Source organism: Dromaius novaehollandiae, chromosome Z (assembly GCF_036370855.1).
Source record: "Dromaius novaehollandiae isolate bDroNov1 chromosome Z, bDroNov1.hap1, whole genome shotgun sequence".
NCBI lineage: Eukaryota > Metazoa > Chordata > Aves > Casuariiformes > Dromaiidae > Dromaius > Dromaius novaehollandiae.
The window spans coordinates 18,439,624-18,458,846 of NC_088132.1; the positions used below are offsets into that span (position 1 = coordinate 18,439,624).

At 35.7% G+C, this 19,223-nt stretch overlaps 1 protein-coding gene across 4 annotated transcripts in view; it reads right to left on the reverse strand.

Moving 5' to 3' along the window:
* The window catches only part of PTPRD (protein tyrosine phosphatase receptor type D), a 443,338-nt gene extending 426,025 nt beyond the window's left edge, over positions 1-17,313 (reverse strand). For all 4 annotated transcript variants that reach the window (XM_064502356.1, XM_064502355.1, XM_064502354.1 and 1 more), the window contains exon 1: positions 17,293-17,313. The gene's annotated coding sequence lies outside the window, so the exon portion shown is untranslated. The remainder of the gene's footprint in view (positions 1-17,292) is intronic.
* Positions 17,314-19,223: the final 1,910 nt, after the last annotated feature.

The following is a 19,223-nucleotide window of genomic DNA, read 5'->3' on the forward strand; positions in this document are numbered from 1 at the left end:
ACTTGCGGGAACCTAGGGTCGAGCCCTGTTACAGTGGCCGACAAGCCTAATTTCCATAACAAAAGGAGAACCAAAGCTTGAGAAATGGTTGTCTTGTACAGAACAAGCAGAGAAATGGTCCCCAAAACAAACAGAACAAATCTCCAACAGTCTTTGACTCAGGATTTTGGTGATTTTTTTTTCCAAAGCTGAACCACCAATCATAATTTCTGCTTACTGTTTAGCATTTTTATGCGGACTGTTTTCAATCTGTCACTGTCTATCTCATCTTACTTTTCCATGGACTTAGAGGTTTAAGTAGCATTAGGACAGAGCCGAACAGGGATTTTTGAGAATTGCATTGGTGTCTAAAGCCAACACCTATATCCTTTGAAGATTTGGGTGAAAGTGCCCAAGTTTCTTGTTCGACATATGCAAAACCATTTCTCAGCTGTCACTTAACCAGCGACATAGCTAATTCTTTTTCCAGCTTTTGCTCTTTCATTTTTAAAGTTCAGTCTACAAACTGTTTTATTTAAGTTAGAAGCATTATTTTATATTACAGACAAAGAAGTCTTCTCATTTTAAAAAATGCCATTCTTATAGGTATATACTACATACTAAAAAAAAGTTTCTTAATAGCAAGAAACATGAAACATGCTTAAAATCTTCTGTGTAATTTGACAGGTGATATCAGTCAGGCTGAAAAATATTTTGGGTAATTATCACCAATAACTTAACCTTTCTGCTGTTGGAACATATATGGAATATGTTCTATTAAATGAACATTCTTTATTTTTACCATCTTGATTGTCTGTGGTCCATATTCTGTGTGTGCATAGTGCATTATAACACCTATACAAACAAAGAGCATCATCTGTTTGAAGCAGCAGTGTCTTTAGATGATTCAACACTTCCCACTAACACAAGTAATTAAGCACACCATCAACTGCAAGAGCTTCACAGCCTTACTTCATTAAATCCAATTCTCTTCTTTAAAAGCTGTTCTTGTTTTGATAGTCCAGCACTGCCAGAGGGGAAAGAAGTATTGATGCAGTCTCCTGGCCCTTCCCATAGCCATCAAACTTATCTTGCATTATGAAAGAATGTTACATGCATTCTATTGCCAAGTACTTAATACCGATTTTTCCAGTTGTTTTTGTTTAAATGTTTAGGGTTTTCCTGTCTCACAGGCATTTTTGATGGTTCTGCTAGAGCCACAGCACACCAAAGTATTTTTAAGAACTGGATGAATTTGTATCAATCTGAAGCAAATTTCTAAGCAACTGTGTGCAACCAACATTATAATTTTCCACCCTAATTTTTTGGTGTGGTGAATTTTGCCAGCTAGTTCTTTAATCACTTCTTCTATGCTATGATAAATAAGATTTACAAGCAGTGAGTGTGTCGCCTCCTTCAAACTTTTTGGCAAAACAGAATTTTGTGTAAAAGAAAAAGGAAGATACTTTAGACGGGTATGTGATAGAAGAGAGATGATACAAGACAGAATCAAAACATTTATGCATAAGAATGATTCTGGGCTAAAATTCAAGTGAACAGCTCATGCGTTTAATAAGGAATACAATAACGATACAGCTTTCATTATGCAAAAAAAAGAATTCTCTGATAAATAAATAATGGAAAAATAATGTCAGATGCAAAATATGTGTATACATATGCGAAGTGCATACATCTAGATCATATATAGCTGTGGGTGTATGTGTGTGCTTAAGCATAGAAGAATTCCTTTTGAATTCAGATCTTGTTCTACAGCAGAGGGTACAAGACAGCCAAAATATTCTAATTTCTAGTGCCATTTATATTGTCTGCCAGCTGCTCAACTCATTATTACGTACAGGCCACAGCATCATTTGCTATAATAGCTTGCTATTTCATTAGTAATTCCTTTATTCATCCTCCAGAGCACCAATTAAAAGGTGGGCCTTCAGGATATAAGAGCCAGCTATTTGAACCATAACCACAATATTTTTTATCTGCTATGCTGGAGGCTATGAAATAGTTTGGACGTTAAGTTCTGGTGTAATATCTTAAGATTGCTTCAGAGACAGGGGACACTAATTTGCGCACACAGAAATGAGGACCATATACCTTTCAATGTGCTGTACTGTTAATTGTTTAAGGTACATTTGATATTTGGAAAAAGAGAGAGGAAAAGATAGAGAAAATAAAATCTCTGTTTTGCTCTTTGTAAATAATAAAAATACCTCATTGTAGTAAAGTTCATTTATTGATGTCTCTCACTTTTGACACAGTTTGTTAGCTGATATTTGGCCCCTTCTTAAATGAGAGATTTTTATTATACACACAGCAGTTATCAAGGCTCCTTGTCAAAGCCATCTGTTTGCTCATGACAAATCTAAAGCAGTTTTGCTAATAAGCTGGTCTATTTCCTACAATCCCCTCCCCTCTCCCCTTCCCACACACCAGTTGAACAATTGTTTTGTTTCTAGCCTAACAGAGTACTTAGGTGAGAGGGAGTGGTTACTTAAAGCACAGAAAAGTCTGCAGTTTTCTGGGATTTTTTTCTAGGATTTATATTAAATGTTTGAAAGAGTGTTGGGGAAAAAGTTCTCTCTCCCATATAAATGTTCAGAGTGAAATTTTCATAAAAATGTAAAAAAAAAATCCCTGCATAAGAGCATGTTAATTTTCATTAATATTTACAGAATTAATTTATAAAGCATTTAATTCTTTTTTTTTAAGATGATTCTCCAGCCCCCATTCCTGTTCCTTAAACCTAATATTGCTGTGTACAAGTAGTTAATTCATGCCCTGGACAGACAAAACCTAAATGAGTCAGAAACTGATATTTTGCCAGATTTACAAAGACCAAAAGTGTAACTGTTCATTTATTAAAAAACAACAACAACAACAACAACAGAAGTCTAGTGTGAAACATAGACAAGGTTGGGCAGCTCTTTGGTCATTAGTGAGGAGTTTTATGACTAAATAAAGTGCCTACAGTGAATTCACTTCACTAGTCATTAATACTGCATCACAGAAAATCTTCCATGGTAATGTTATGGGTATTAGTATTTTACGCATAACTCCTACATCCAGAAATAACTGGAGCTGAAGAAGCCTTGCTTCAAATTAAATTCTACTTCATGGGGTGTAAAATGGGACAATTACTCTGTTTGCCTGAACACTAGTACTCAGAATGAGCGCTAGTTTGACGTGCCAGTGGCAAATAGCATCCCATCACATGATAAAAACCTACAGCAGAGATTTGAAGCAGATCTCAGATCACTAATTGTCTTGACAGATAGAAGCTGCGAAGAGAGGGCTCTCGGGGAGATGAAGCAATTTGCAGAGGATTATTAGATGGCAGCAGGTTCCTGAAAAAACTTAAGAAACAAAAATAATTTTTTTGGCAATTACAAACCCTACTTGCCATAATATGTGATTACATATAAGCTTCTGAGTCCACCTATGTAAACAATTGCCGTGTGAGAGAAGCAGTGCTATGTCTTCTTTGCCCTTCTCCATAATAGCGAAATACTGTATTGGCTACTGTGCAACTTCTGAATAATATGCCAACAATACAGAATTTCAGAATAGAAAATATACTATATTGGCAATGTGTTTTAAGAGTTCATCTAATGCATCAACTTTTGGCCTGGAGTGCAATTTTGTTTCCTGTTCTTATTTCAAAAGCATCTCTTGTGCTGTTTGCTTTAATGGTGCTCTTGTACTGTCTGGTGAGGCGTATTCAGTACAATAGCACAAGTGACATGAAGGTGCTCCGGTGCCAAGTCTCTGAGATTTTCATTCAGGGAATGCCTCTAACCTGTAACCATATAGCTTGAGAAGAACAAGGATCTGAAATGGATCTTACCCAGATGCCTATAAAGAGCAGCACGAGGGCGAAAACGTGCTCAGAGTTTTGCCAGCTGAATCTCAACTTCGCTCCGTCCAGCTGCCCAACAGTACGGCAGAACAATTTGAGATTATTGAGTACAGCTAATGATAACCATCAATACCCAGTCATAAGCGTTATTTTACACGTGATTTGCATATATTGATAAAAATTCAAAAAGGAAGTGAGCTATTATTTTTACAATGGTGCAAGACAAGAAATGGCGTGCTTTCACAGTGAGTAATATTTTGGTTTTGTTCATCAAGCATTTTTTTGATCTTATGCTGTTTTATCTTCCTGGCATGATAACAAATAAAAACACAATTTCTGATGTCTAAACTTCTAAGGGTTGTTGAAAGTGTACCTGTATATCCTTGATTAACAGTTTATTCCAGCATTTTTTATACTGTAATTATACGGGATCTAGTGGAGAAAAAACCCTTCCAATTAACACTATTATTAGCATCAGGAAATGCATATATTTGTCTTCTGCCCTTAAATCTGCAGAGCTTATCCTCAGAAATATTTTAAGGGTATTTACTATGAGGAAAAAAGAACCATTGCCCTCCTCATATTCTCATATTGTAATATGTCTGTAAATAGCAAATTCAGGATCCTAAGCAGGTAATACATGCCCTTTCTTTCCTCCATCATTAAAAAGGTAATTTGGGATTAACCAAACTACAATGGCAATGTTTTCTACAGACCTCAATTTTTATATAAAGGCTGATAGTTACTGAGAAAAATGTGTAATGACTTTTTAATTGTCTTGTGCTCTCTCGCCTGAAACATGTTACACAATAGTGTCATTTGGCCTCATATGCAGTGCACTAATTGATGAATACAAATAGAGGATCAAAGTTACCATTAGACAACATCTTTGCTCAAAAGGTATTTTACCATTATTATCTGTGTCAGTATTTAGGGTCACTGTGACAAGGAATAAAATATTCCAATTCTGTGTTGCACATCCTCTTTTCCTATCCAAAGGTGAGCAAAAAAGAAGCAAACACTGAATTTTTCCTTTCAATGTTTCTGCAGTGACTTTCTGCACTTTCTCCTTCTCCAGGGAGCTTCCGTGTTATCAAAGTCTGGAAGTGGAGACCCCAGATCAGAATAGTGATGCTGTGGATGGGCACCTTGTTTGACAAGACATTTATTTGAACACCTATATCAAAGCTGCAATATGCTTAACAAGCTTAGCCAGGAACAATAAGACCTGAACCAGAGAAAATCCTTGCAGTAAAGCTAGGATTGTGCAAATTTGGTTGGAAAAAAAAAAAAAGACCAGTATGTTCCCCTGTCAAAGATCTGTTTCAAACACAGTCATTTCTGGATTGGAAGCATTTGAATAAACTTTCTTTAGTTAAGCAACCACTAGAAACCACAGAGAGAGAGCTGAAAGCTAATGAAAACCTCCATGCTAGGGGAAGGCAAGACTCCATACATCTTTGTCTGCATAAGAAAAAACGTAGCTGAATTAAGGGATTCACAGGTGATGATTGTAACCATTTTTTAAAAACAGCTTGTACCGTGATCTGTTAAGTGCAGCTTCAGCTGAAGCCGACGACTACAAAATGGTCATTTTTATTCCCTCTATTGATTTAAACAATGAAAAGTCTTCAACATTTGGGACACAATTCTGGTTAAGCATGCTGCAGTCTTACTGAAATGAATGCACTGGGCATGTGTGAACAGATGCAAGAAGGTATGATAAGTTTCAGTACCGATGGGGTCGATTAAGTGATTACTAGGAATAAGTCAGTACTTAGCATGAGCACTGATTTAAATTGAGTGCGTTCTTACAAGGCTGAAGGATTTTTTTTTCTCTCCTGAAGACTAATTTGGAATAAAAATGCAATTTGTGGGGAAAAAAAGTTGTCTATTGAAAAAAAAATGTGCTGGATTAAACAAAACATCCTTTTCTGCTACTTCTGATGGAATAGTTTTGTTCTGAGTTGACCTAGACCTCCTCCCCCGCCATTTTTTTCACTTTGGCCAACTGAGGAAAATTAAAGAACAGAATTCATACAGTCTGAATGACTTTTATACTCCTTAAAGGCTCAGAAAAGTAATGGATCTAGAAAAAAGTAATGGAATATCGCTCCTTGGTTTTGGCTGGAACCAAAAGTAGAAAAGCTGAAAGACTGCAAGAAATAGAGATGACCTTTGATTTTAAGAACACGTAATTCTGTTTGTTTAAAAAGAATACAAATGCATCATTTTTCACTTATGGGTATTTATCTTGCCCTTTAAAGGCCAGCTAGTGAGTGGAGTTAAAAGTTCATACCTAAAATGAAATCTGAGTACCCAATACGAACCACACTTTTCCTTTACCATTGATTTTGAACGAGACTTTCAGAAAAGACCTAAGAAGCAAGAAATAAGTACTTCAAATATAAAGAAAGAAAAAAAAGGGAGAAACTCACAATATGTTCACACAGATACACTTGTGATGGGCAGCTGATGTAGACCCCAAACCTCTTATTACCTTTGGAGACCCACAGAGATAATTAGAAGGGTAAGTACTGCAGTTGTCTACAGATAAATAACAGTATTGAAAAGATAGCTAGTAGTTTCTGTCAGATGTATAGTCAGTTCTAGCAAAGAATTTAGAAAAAAACATATTTTTCTCTCCTTCTCCTCTTTCGACCTCTCTCTGTCTCAAGGGAGATCTGCCCCAACAAGCTAGTCTTTAAAGTAAAAGCAGCTTAAGAAATATGTCAGTCCTAATTTCTGAACTAAAATAGATACACTTGTTTTTGGATACTCTATACAGTTATAATATAGTCACTGGTTAGTTAAAAAATAATTAGGGAAACACAGGAACATTTTTGAGGAAGATAGATAGTTTCTTTTCTAGAGCCCAACAGACTCCAGTCATATCTCTGCTTCTATTTTAAGAGATAAGAGGTTCAGATATTTCTATTAGTACTGCTTGAATAAGAATAATTATTATAAAAATTTGCCTTGAAGCAGAATTTCTGACAAATGTTAGTTTAGGAAAGAACATTCTGGGGAAATTTTTTATATTTAATCTCAAAAATATATTTAATTCTTATATTTCATTAAAATATTTTGAAATAGCAGTAATGGAATGATATATGCACCTAGTAATAGATGTCATAATATGTTGAAATATGTTAAAGAGAAATACACATATTTTAAAATTTAGAATAGCTACTGTTGAGTGCTCAAAGAAACATTTTTGCTTTAGAAGATGAAATTGCTCACTGTAGCTCATTTACGAGACACAGTGCAGCTATTTTATGAACTAGCAAAAACTAATAAAAACACAAGTTATAAAAACTGTAATTCTGAATAGAAATTTTGATTTTTAAAGAAATTATAAACTTTTGAAACATTTTAAAGCAGGAAATATCATATGCACATTTATCAGTAAGTGAATTCTGTGCAAATTGAATATGCTAGCCATTTCTACAAACTATTCAGCTGACTGGATGCATGAAAAAAACCCCCCAAACCCTCATAACCTGAATTTTACATCATTTATAGCTATTTCAAAATCAGTGTTCATGAACTGTGGTATCACTATCAAATACCAATAATTATTTTAATATGATTTTGAGATATTGTTTCTGCTGTAGTGCAGAATCTATTAGGATTTAGGACCAGGAGTCTTTTCTCAAAAGGGTGTGGCTGCCTCCAGGGTAATCAAGTCACTTGTCTCTACTTCACCCGTCCTACCCGCAACTGTGGCAGCACTGGGGCGCAGGTAGCAGCACCCAATCACATCTGGAAGCAGCAGCCTGTGCTAGCAAGGCACTGCCTGCAAGCTTAGTTCAAAGAACTTTTTGCATTTTCATCTTCTGTAAAACAATGTGCGCATGTCAGGTGGGATACCTAGGATAAAGGTGAGTCATTCACATAAAGAAGTTCTTAAAAGGGAGATCTCTTTTTTGCTCATCTCCTCACCCTAAAGTCACATTTTGGTGTGAACTAGGGAGGTTTGACTTAACAGTTACATAAACTTTTTTACTGCTAATTGTTGTTAAAATAATGCAAGATACGAGGGAAAAAAATGCAAATATTGAACACTTCTCTTATGAAAGTTGTTTTACAGAAAATCTACTTATGATCCTGGCTGGATTCAAACTACATCCCTTGAGGTAAAAGAAGCCTAATCCACTGAGTTTATCACTTATGTGTATAATTATAAATTAGATACGCCTTGCTCTCAGACACACTTTAATCAGTCTTTTAATGAATAATTAAAACAATACAGTATTTTTTTAACTTCAGTAAAGTCTTTCTGACATACTAGCATCAACAATTACATAAGGTCAGAGGACAGGAAGTATTCCACATGACAGGAGGATATGAATAATTTATGGTGTGGCACTGCAGTGCATCAGGGTCCCTATGGACTCCTCCGGATTTGGTGTGTACGGCCACCATGTAAAGTCCGCATGCCACTCTTGCTGCTGATATTAATTACACTGCCAGTGTTTATAAACCTTAGGTTATATTTGTATTCACAAATGGGTGATCCCCTTTCTCCTAATCATAACAATGAATTGCTCCTTTGTTTTCCATAGGCATTCGCTTTCTGGCAAGTAGAAAGCCTTTAGCTGAAATGTGAAATCATAATGAAAGCCAGAGATAAGACTTGACAGTGATATCATCTTGCTAATTTTGAGCCTAAACCAAAATAACTTGAGTCATATATAATGAACTGAATGCCTAACCACTTCCCTACAGAGACCAACACATAACCTAGATTTTAAAATGAGTAGTAGAAAACAAACAGAAAAAAACATTTTTATGTGCAGTAGAATAAAAATATTAGCGTTACTGCCATTAGAAGAAGCAGTACGAGGAAGAAATTAGAGGAAGAAGTTCAGTAATAAGGAGGTGTGTGTTCTGAAAATGTCTGTAAGTAATAAGAAGGTAGTAGGAAAGTGACGGGAACTAACAAAGACATTTGCTTAGGTTAGAAACTCTGAGGTTTTATTTCAAAAAACCTGTTTCTCTTGGTTAACTATATTTTATTTCACATCTGACTGCTTGTGGGAGAAGCACCACCCCCTACCGTCCCTCTAAAGGGTGGCAAATAAAAGCTCAGAAACGTAGAAAACCCACATACGCCAACTGCTATCAGGCAAAGGCAAAGCCAGAAAAACCTGCCATAAACATGGTCACCATGCCCGTTCTTTTCTGTGGTCCGTAACTCAGAGTCAGTCACCTTTCCCAGCTGTAACACTGAATGGGAAGTGGCTCTGACTGACACCAGGAGAGCAACTGTCCCGACACCAGGATGTCCCCATCCATGTGATCCATCTTCATCGATTTACGAAGAGGCTGATGAGCCCCAAACCTGAAGCCAAGCTCTGTGACAAGAAGGACGGGAACCTCGGCGTCTTTCTCACCCCTCATAGCAATCAGTGAAACCAAGGAGCATAAGCTTCATACAGCACAGTGCAGCAATATTCTTATTAATTATTTTTAAAGTAATGCAAGACGTGAGACCATCAATTCTCCTTTTGTACCTCTTTTGGGGGAGTTCAACAAACTAGACTCCTGAAGGCTCATACCACAAACCCGAATCTCCCTTATCTTGTCTGGAAACAGTATTGGGTCCTCTCTATCACTGTTTGACTGGCTATTCCAGAACTTCACACCTCTGATAGTTAAAAAGAAAAATACAGATACAAAGCCAGCACCTGATTTTTGATCTTTGTCCTAATCTGAGGGATTAAATTCTGCTTCATCTTGGACCAGCTTTATAACCTATAACTTAGTTTTTCCCACCTGGCATTGACCACCCTATATATATTTATAATAAATATATTTATTTAATGTGTTTATAATGGATTTATTAGCTTCTTCTCACTTGTTTTGCTAGATTAAACAAGCCATTGTCTTTAAGTCTGCACTGAAGAGAGAGAAGGTCTCCTTTTTTTTTTTAATTTGCTTTAATAACTCTTTTCACACCTACTTGTGTTTATTTTTTTTCCAGTCCACATGTCTGTGCTGTAATGGTCATAAAAAGCTGATAGAAAATTGGAGCTTGAGGGAAATGTTGTTTTGCCTGAGCTGTGTCATCTCCCTCAGATAACTAATCCAAATAAAGGGGTGTGTTTGAGCCACCTTTGCAATAAGGAACCCTGAAACCTGTTTGGGGAATTGAGGGATGGGGTAGTGATTCATCAGAAGAGGATGGGCGAAAGCTTCATAGGAAGAGGTGAGACCTTGGATTGGCAAATGATGGATTCTAAAAAGGGACTCTCTTCAGTAAAAATTAGCTGGCATCCTATAGAAACACTTCACAGAAAATAACACTGAATTTTCCCCATAATCAGAATTGCATAGTACTCTAACTGGCATCTCTCCAAGGCCTTGTAATGATGTAAATACTTTCTTGCCTCTTATGAAAACATTTCACCTGAACTGTACTAGCAACTCATTAGCCTTTTCCTGTTTACAATACTGCGGAAGATCACACCATACTTATGATAAAAGATAAATTCCTGCCCTCTACTTCGATTAATGAGGAGCCAAGCCTTTTTGTCCGCAACAAATACAAGACCTTAAAAAGAGTGAATATGCCTTCTCTTTGTTACTAGGTTTCATACTGTAGAGATGATGACTCTGCTCTCTCATATCAAACAGAAACTGCTTAGCAGTTACAAAGAAATATTTAGTGGTGTGTTTGCTCTTGAATTCAGATAGCTTGCTGCAGTGAACATTTTTTTTTTAAACAAAACTGGAACAAAGTGGTTACAAAAATAAAAAAAGAATGCATCTCTACATGAATAAATAGTAAAATCAGTATTAAAATATATTATTAAGCAGTCTATTAATAACCAGTTTGACTGTAGAGAAGAAGTCAGCTGAACTAATGTCTGTGATTACAGCAGGGCGAAAAAATCGCCCAATAGCAGCATCCATCCAAAGCAAACAATAAGCTAAAAGTTTAAACATGTTATTAAGATACATGGTGCCCGCAGCAAGAGAGTAGGACTCGCAAATTAATTGCTGGTGTCTAGACCATAATTTGTTTTTTAGTCCCCACAAGTTTAATCCAACCAAAAAAGAAAATAGCATATTAATGACAGGTTTAATAAAGCTGGCATGGAATCAGTCCCAAACATGTTTAGATTCACAGCTTCAGCTAATTTTCTGTCTTGTAAGGACTAAGGTAACATGTCTGTTTAATTCGGTGCGATTGGAGTCTATGGATTCTGTCTCGCAAGTACGCGATCAATAGCAATATAGTCTTTAAATGGAGTAAATGCTCAGCTGGTACCCATTTAAGCTGAGTCCAGATCTAGGTTAGCATTTTTATCTAGCTAGAAAATGGAAGAACTCAAATCTGGATAGTCACTGTATTAAAAATTACACATCCGAGCAAATCCCCTCCTGCCAGGAATTCAGTTCTACCTCTGTTTACACAGAAATTGTTCGCATTAAACTCAAATGTGTGTAAGCAGCAAAGCCACCAGCAAAACCATACAGTCTGGGCTGTATCATCCCACATTCAGGACTGAGTAATGAGAGTTAAAATGGCTTAAGAAACTTGGTGCCTTCACGCAAAATTAGACTTGAAGCTGTTTTAATTACATACATGGTCATGCACTACAGGCAATATAATATAATGAGCTAACCATTAACACTGGGAAATGCACAACTTGCCAGTTGTTTCTGTTCCTGTATACTTATTGCTGTTTTAATTGATTTAATGGCCTTTTCCAACCAATTTTTTAACATGATAAATTCCCAAGCTATGTGTTTTTAATAAATCAGTCTGAAGTTCTTTCCCGCCCAGTTTGCAATTGATAAAACTATCTCCTTCTGTGAATTTCAAGTGAAGAAAGAGATACCTCTTTTCTGTAAATGTACAGTACTACTCTTTCTCTGTACATCCCTTTTATATGATGGTGGGTAGTTTACAGAGTCTTTTTCATATATTGGGTTTTCATTAATCATTCAGCTGAAGATAGAAGGAACACATATAATATTGTATATTTTAAGGTATATCAAAAACATAAAAATTTACTAAACTATTAAGCGGCAACAATAATGATTACTAAAATCTTATTATTATAGAAGTCATTGAAGAAATGTTTTGTCAATTCATTTTAGGATGCTCGCTTTTGTTCAAGTAATGGAATACAACAATGTAGAGCATCCCTAAAAATGTTAAAGTTTATAATTCTACATTAATTTAACCAAAATGTCTGTACTGATTTCTTTTTGTCATAGTATTGCACTTAAAAACTTTCTCATAGCTAGAAAGGGACTATAACATTTGTGAGATTAAAACTAATTTTGGGTCCTGCAAATCTTTTTACTTTGACCGAATAGCTGTTCTACTCTAAATTCTCCAACTTTCTTTTGTTAATAAAATTGAAACTGTTTATCTTCAGTCAATTTCTTAGAATTGCTAACACACTGGAAATAAATTTGCTATTTGCTTTGCTCTAGTAAACTTAAAATAAAAAATTCTATCAGTGGGAAATAATCATTACTTATCATCTCACAAATCTTTAGGTTGCCATTGATGATACCATCTTTTTAAAGAAAAGAAAACCCTCTGAATCTTTACAACTCTGGGAACACATTATATGACAATTATAAAAATTATGTGAGTTTTCTCTCCTCGGTAACTGCCAGGTATTTATAACCTCAGTGCTGTAACACTGGGAGCCTAATAACTCATTTAATTGACATCAGCAATTACCTCTTTGAACCTGGCTAGTGAAGTTGTTGAAGTGAAAATAGCAAGTAAATACTATCAATTGTAAGACTGATTCCATTTTCTGAAATACCTTTATGACAAGTTTATGTCCCAGAAAGTTATCTTAGTAAAAACCTTAACCTTTTCCAAAAAAATGATTATTTTTCAAGCCAAAAAGAGCATATGACTCATTTAGACTGAAGAAATCATGCCCATTTCCTTTATTGGTATCCAGAGGTGCAATATGCTTTTAACTGCAATTCTCCTAAATAGAGTTCCTGAGTATACCTTTTCCAATAATAGTTTCATTTAATGGCCTTCCATTAAATTATAAAATAAAAAGGATTTAATCTACAGGAAATAAGATCAACATTACTCTGTTATTTGTTCTATTAATATTTGTATTCTATTGTGTTGTCTATTTTGTGTTATACCAATATGTGTGTTCTATTAATATTTTTAATGAATCTTTGCTTGTTAAAGAAATACTACCATCTTGAATACCACATTTGGCTACTGAATATTCTGGATATAGTATTGTAACAAACAATGGCCTAGATTAATAGGGAATTTAGGAGGGGTTTTCAATTCCAATTGTAAATGGTTTACTTTGCACATGTGACAGCATTTTATACATGTGGCAGAGTATTGTGTAAAGTCATTATGACTGGTTTTATATATATGTTAAATACACTTTCTGTTCTCATCTCAAACTGAATCTCCATTAGCGGTGATAGAGGCGAGTTCACATGAATAGTCAACAGGGCTCAGAAAGATGGCTATTTCTACAGAACCAAAACTCAAGAAATGATCAGAAAACTGTAGACTTGACCAGTAAGTTACAGAATATTTTTCATGATTTAATAAGTCTTCTCATGGTAGATAACTAAGAATGCTAGAAGAATCATATTCATGATTGTAATACACACAGTGACTTTGAAACCCTGGTAACACATTTTGATGAATACTAAAGCTTCTGATTTACTAAATATTTATTATGCTTGTCTTCCCTTCTCTTCCTTTCCCCTTTTTTTGCAGGTGGTGTTAACAGCTCTTCATTTGCTGTGGAACAATCATAATTTTGGTAATTAGGTATAATAGAATAATTTGCCTGGTAAAAAAATCTCCCTGTTAAAATAACTGCCCTTGTTTGCTAATTCATGTGTGGGCCAGACTTCCTATAATTAGTCCTGCGATTTATAATTTTTCTTAATAAAACTTGGGCACTTTATATCGAGATTGAAATCTATGAAGACGTTCTAGTGCTGTGGAGGAAACCTGAACCACAGAGGAGAGATTTCTTCTCACAGTACCTAGTGCTAGGCTACAAGAAAGAAAAAAAGTAAACTGTGGACCTGTTGGTTTTTATAATATCCATGTCTTTCATGAACATTTGATATATTAAATGACCTCATTGCTGCCACAGAAGAATGGGAGGTTTCATGCTGTGTAGCAGAGAAATAGAAACAAGTTACTCAGAGAATCACAGCCTAACTCTGAAGTTCACAGAGATTTCAGTGATGTCACATGCAGAAATTTAACAGATGTCTTTGAAAGTCTGAATATTTTGTTTGTGGAGGATCCCAGAAAACAAATGACAAATGAAAGAAACTGTTGCTTACATTTTTGGAAGATATGTAAGTAGAGAATAAGATTTCCACAAATAAGGATAGCTGGTTATACATTAGATTTATTTTAGCTACTTTTAGTATATCATCTCCGCTGGAAATACCAGTGCTGCTGTAGGATATATTGCTGCCCTATCTACTACAAAATTCAGACTTTAAGTGTTCACTTGCTGTAAGATTTTTTGTCGTTAGGCTGTCATACAATCAAAGGCTGCTGCACTTTTGCCATCTCAGTGTCCTTTGATCTCCATAATCAACTTCTTCCTACATAATATGCACTTTACCATAATAAGTAAATTGCAAGCTCTCAAGAACAGCCACAGGAAGAAATGAATACTGCTGGAAGGAATAGGAGGCCTTGCAGAATAAACAGCGAGCTGGCCCGCAGTTGTCATGATGCTGAATCTCAGTTTACTGCACTGGCATAAGCGCTGCCCAAAGTTTGTTCAGTAATGTTATTTAATTGGCCTTACAAAATAAAATGTTATTGGTAAATATGTTTCCCTTTAATACTGAGCTACAGACCATCTTTCACTGTGATTGTCTCTCTTGTAAAAACATGTCCTACATTGCCCTGCAGAATATTTAATAATCAGGTTTCTGTTAAAGGCTATAAATGTTTCTAAGCAACCACAACCCACTTTAAATATGCCAGTCAATTAGCTGTAGACATCGTCTTCCAGCATTTGTCCCTATTGTTTCCTTCTGACTTGAAACATAAAGAGACAGAGAGAAAGAGGGAGGAAAATTTAAAATAGTGGCTTGACCAAATTGAGGTTGATGCTAACTAAAACCACCTCTTGCAGATAAATAGAAGCCTCCAACAAAATCTGCCCAAAAGTACAGCAACGTATACGTCCATCAATCCCATATCAATGTATAAGCGAGAAGGAACAGAAACTTATCTAGCTAGTGTCAACATGGAAACTAGGAATAGAAAGTAAAAGAGGTATTGATGGTTGTCAGAAGAATAGCTATGCACATTCTGTCCAGTGTTCTTGTATTGCCATTTTTAATATACATCTCTTTCCACAGAAAAACAAATAAACAGAAGTCTCATCATAAAAGAAACCCAGTTGTCACATATTTTTAAAGAGAAGTGTGGTCAGTTTTCCTTCTTATCTGTAACAGTTTTCCCAACATTACTGTGTACCTACATCTCAGTGAGGAATATCTGAAAGGAAAACAGTGACATTTCACTAAGTTTCTTACTGCTTAGAATAGCTGCTTCTGCTGAGGCCTGTACAAAATATAATTTGTATTTCTTATGAATACCCAACATGACTTAAGAAATCAAGGAAGAATCTTGCTGGAACTGGATTCTTAATAGTAAACCTTCACAAGATTAAACTCTACTAAGAACTTAAAATATAAAATTAACCCAAAACATAGAAGATAAAAGTACTCTAAGTACTTTTCTGGTGACTTTTTTTGAGTCACTAGCTGTAGTTCCACATGTTATTTTCCAACTGATAGCATATCCTAAAAGCTGCACCATGACTGTAAGAGCCGTCAAAGGTCTTAGTAACCCAAAGTCACTAAGATACCAAGTAACTTCACACAATTGTACCTCAGGGAATCTTGAAGCCAGAGGTAAAATCTGTGTGTTTAACAGCTCTGTGGGATTTTTCTTCCATAAATTTTTCTGGTTTTGCCTTGAGCTTACAGAAACTTTTGAATAGCCAATATCTTGTTGCAAGGAGTTTTGCAGCCTCCCTGTAAGCTGTATTTATTCTGAACCTTCCATTTAATACTTTCAATTCATAGACTCCAGTTTTTGAACTGAAAGAAAAAATGAACAGACTCTGCTGGTCTTCTTCAGGTCAGATGTGATTTAATAGACCTCTGTCTGGTCTTTCCTCAGTTTATGTCTGTTCTGGACTAAAGAATGCTAGATATAAAATCATTCTTCAACAAAAGCTGTCTCATTATTATTTCGATCAGCCTTGTTGCTATCCTCCTCATTTTGCCCAGTTCTGCTGTATAGACTTTTAAAATTAACTATCTAACTCTCAGCGGTAATTAGCCACCTCTGTATCATGAATGCTTGTAAGGTTAAGTTTCAGGGACCATCACTTCAAATTCATCGTATATTGAATTTCATCTGATAATTTACTGTCCAACCACATTGTTATCTTAGGGTCCTTCAATATTTCTCTACAATGAAATCCTCATTTTACTTCTCTAAATAGTTTACTATCACCAGCAAACTGTGACATATGACTATTCACTGTCTTTTCCAGCTCTGCTATGCGTGTGTTAAACATAATTGGTTTGCATGTTAAACTTGAAGACTGTTCTTGAGTACAGAGATAATTTATCTGTTTTATAATATGGTCAACAACCCCAAATTTCCTGTACATAATAAATACAAATTTACTGTAGACTGCTAAACAGGCCATACACATATAAAATAATCACGAATTTGCTGTGATGTTTAAGTAGTTGTGTAGTGTTTTCTTACTAAGGACTGATCTACCTCCTAACTATGTCAATGGATACACCAACTTAGACATGACTAAGAGAGAGATCAGGTCATATGTGCCTAATGGTCCTATTTCCTTAAATAGCTGAAACACAACTCAGGTAGAAAAGGCATTAAAGGTTTAGTTCCAGTCTTACTCTGCCTTTACAGGAAAATATTATTCACTCTACAAAGGCTACTCTGGGATATCACAGAAAAAGAGAGGCTAGGAGTGCTCAGTATGTTTTCTGTTGTTGTTACTCATTCAACTCACTCCCTAAATTTCCATTTAATTTATAGCACACCTGAAAAGTCACACCATGGGAATAAGACTTCTCTTTATTCCAATACAGCAAAATCTAAACTATGATCTCACTCCTGCCCCTCAGGACATGTGTACAAGATCTTATTACAAAACCTACCAATCCAAACATAATGCTCTGTTTCCCAACTAGACAAACCTCTTTGAATTTTAAAAGGGATACTCTTTCCAAGATGTACTAAATATTGCCAAGTCCAAGGGAAATCTGTGGTTTATAGCAAGAAATCCATTCCAAAAGAAGTTACAGTCCCTTTAAAATATATATATGTGTATCTGTAACAAGAAACACATAGATATAAAATGCATATTAAGCCTTACTTTGAATCTCTGCAGATTTTGCTGGTGTTCACTGAATGTCTCACCTAAGGAAAAAGAATGAGACAAAATAAAACTTTGTGAAATGCAGAATAAATTTTTATATTTAGAGCATTTCAATTAAAATTGTCAAGAGCAAGTTTCACTTTTGTTTCTAATTTTGAACCCCAATGAAAGGAACATTCTGGGTATTAAGTATTCAGTCTCTAACAGGAAAGAGCACAGACTTCTATACAATTCGGAAGAAAATATTTTGCTTGTTTTCAATCTATATAAAATTAAAATTCAAATGAAGAAAATCCAATATTGATAAAATAGTCAGTTAATATAATAAAATATCTAACAGGGACACCCACTGTGGAGTTTGGAGACAGCTGTTACAGAGAGATTACTTTTAAGAGGTGCCACTCATTTTTATTAAGCAGATGTATTTGCTTGTACAAGCTCTAACAATGACAAAGCATACATCAGGTTCAAGACACAGAGGCAGAATCTCCTCAGTCTAAATTTGTGTTCTAAACAGTAATTTAAGGTTTAAAAATCAGTATTCTTTCAATTTGTTTAATTAAAAGATAATTCTCCAAAATTTTTGGTAAAGAAAAAGAGAGCGGGAACTTTTGGATGATTTTCGAAGTAGTACAGAGTAATGACAGGCTATGGTTAGAAATCTTTCCCTGATTCATTTTTGCTCAGCAGAGGTTTTACTCATCCTCAATTTTCTATCAAAGCTTTTAGTGATTTCACATACAGTTTTTAAAGAATCTGGATTGAGAGAACTGTTTTCTCTCTTGGTTTGCTGTCGCTGGATACAGTTCTGAAGCAATCAAATTCTTTGATTAAAAAAATCCTCACATTTGCACATTTTACTAGGAAGCAAGCATAATGTTTGTTTAGTTACACAACAATATATTTCAAATTTTTCAAATTAAAGTCATGTTATGGAACAGTGAGTGTCAACTACTGAGATGCTTTTATTCTTGCAAAGGCCTCTGACACTTGCAAGGCTGTGTCCAAGATGGGAGCGCAGGTCTTCCTGACTTCCCTGACTTTTCTTGCTCTACCCATCGCCCAGGAGAGGAGGAGAAGGCCCGGATTAAGCAGTCTCCTGTTGGACCTTGGGCTGGACCCTCTCCCATGGTTTGGAAACAGCTGGCACCTGCCATGTGCATCACACTTTTTTCTCCAACATCCTGCTCATGCCACTGGCCAAAGCAGAAGAACGAGCAGTTCTTCTACAGAGCTATGGGTAAGGCCAGTCTTCATCCAGATTGCAGGGCTGCAGCAGCAGACACAGAAAGGGAAGGAGGGTAATCAAGAGCAGCAAATCCAAGCATCTGTCCTCTGTGCAGTACGTGCCTCAGGGCCCAAGAGGAGACTCTGAAACCATCAACACATTTCATTTTTTTGTTTTGTGTAGCTTCATTTCTGAGGGAAGCTTCGGTGCCAAGTCGAGCTAAAAAAAGTAACTTCACCATTTCTTTCCAATCTAATCTGGACCCTGTATCTACTTCAGGTTCATGGATCCGGGAGAGAATCTAATTTTATGTCTCCATGACATTGTGGTATTTTTCCTGTATTTTTGAAGACGTTACAGAAAACAATATTCTAGGCTGACATTAACATTTTATTATAGTATGTTTCACAGGTTGTTGTATATTTGCTTTTGTGGTGAAATGGCATTAAAAACTGCATGAAATCCTTAGAGAGAGAGAACTTAAAAGTTGCTTGTTACAGAAGTATTGGATCAAATTGCTTGTTGGAAAAGAAACTCTCTCGGGAGGGGTATATTTTGTGAATTCATACAAAAATGAAGAGGCAAAAAATTAACACCTCTGAGTAGTTTTTTGTATATTATCTGTTCAGCATATGTTAGCATAGCTCCTGATTTCGCTGCAGTTTCCCCCTACTTTCCTGATGTTTCCAAATGCTTCACT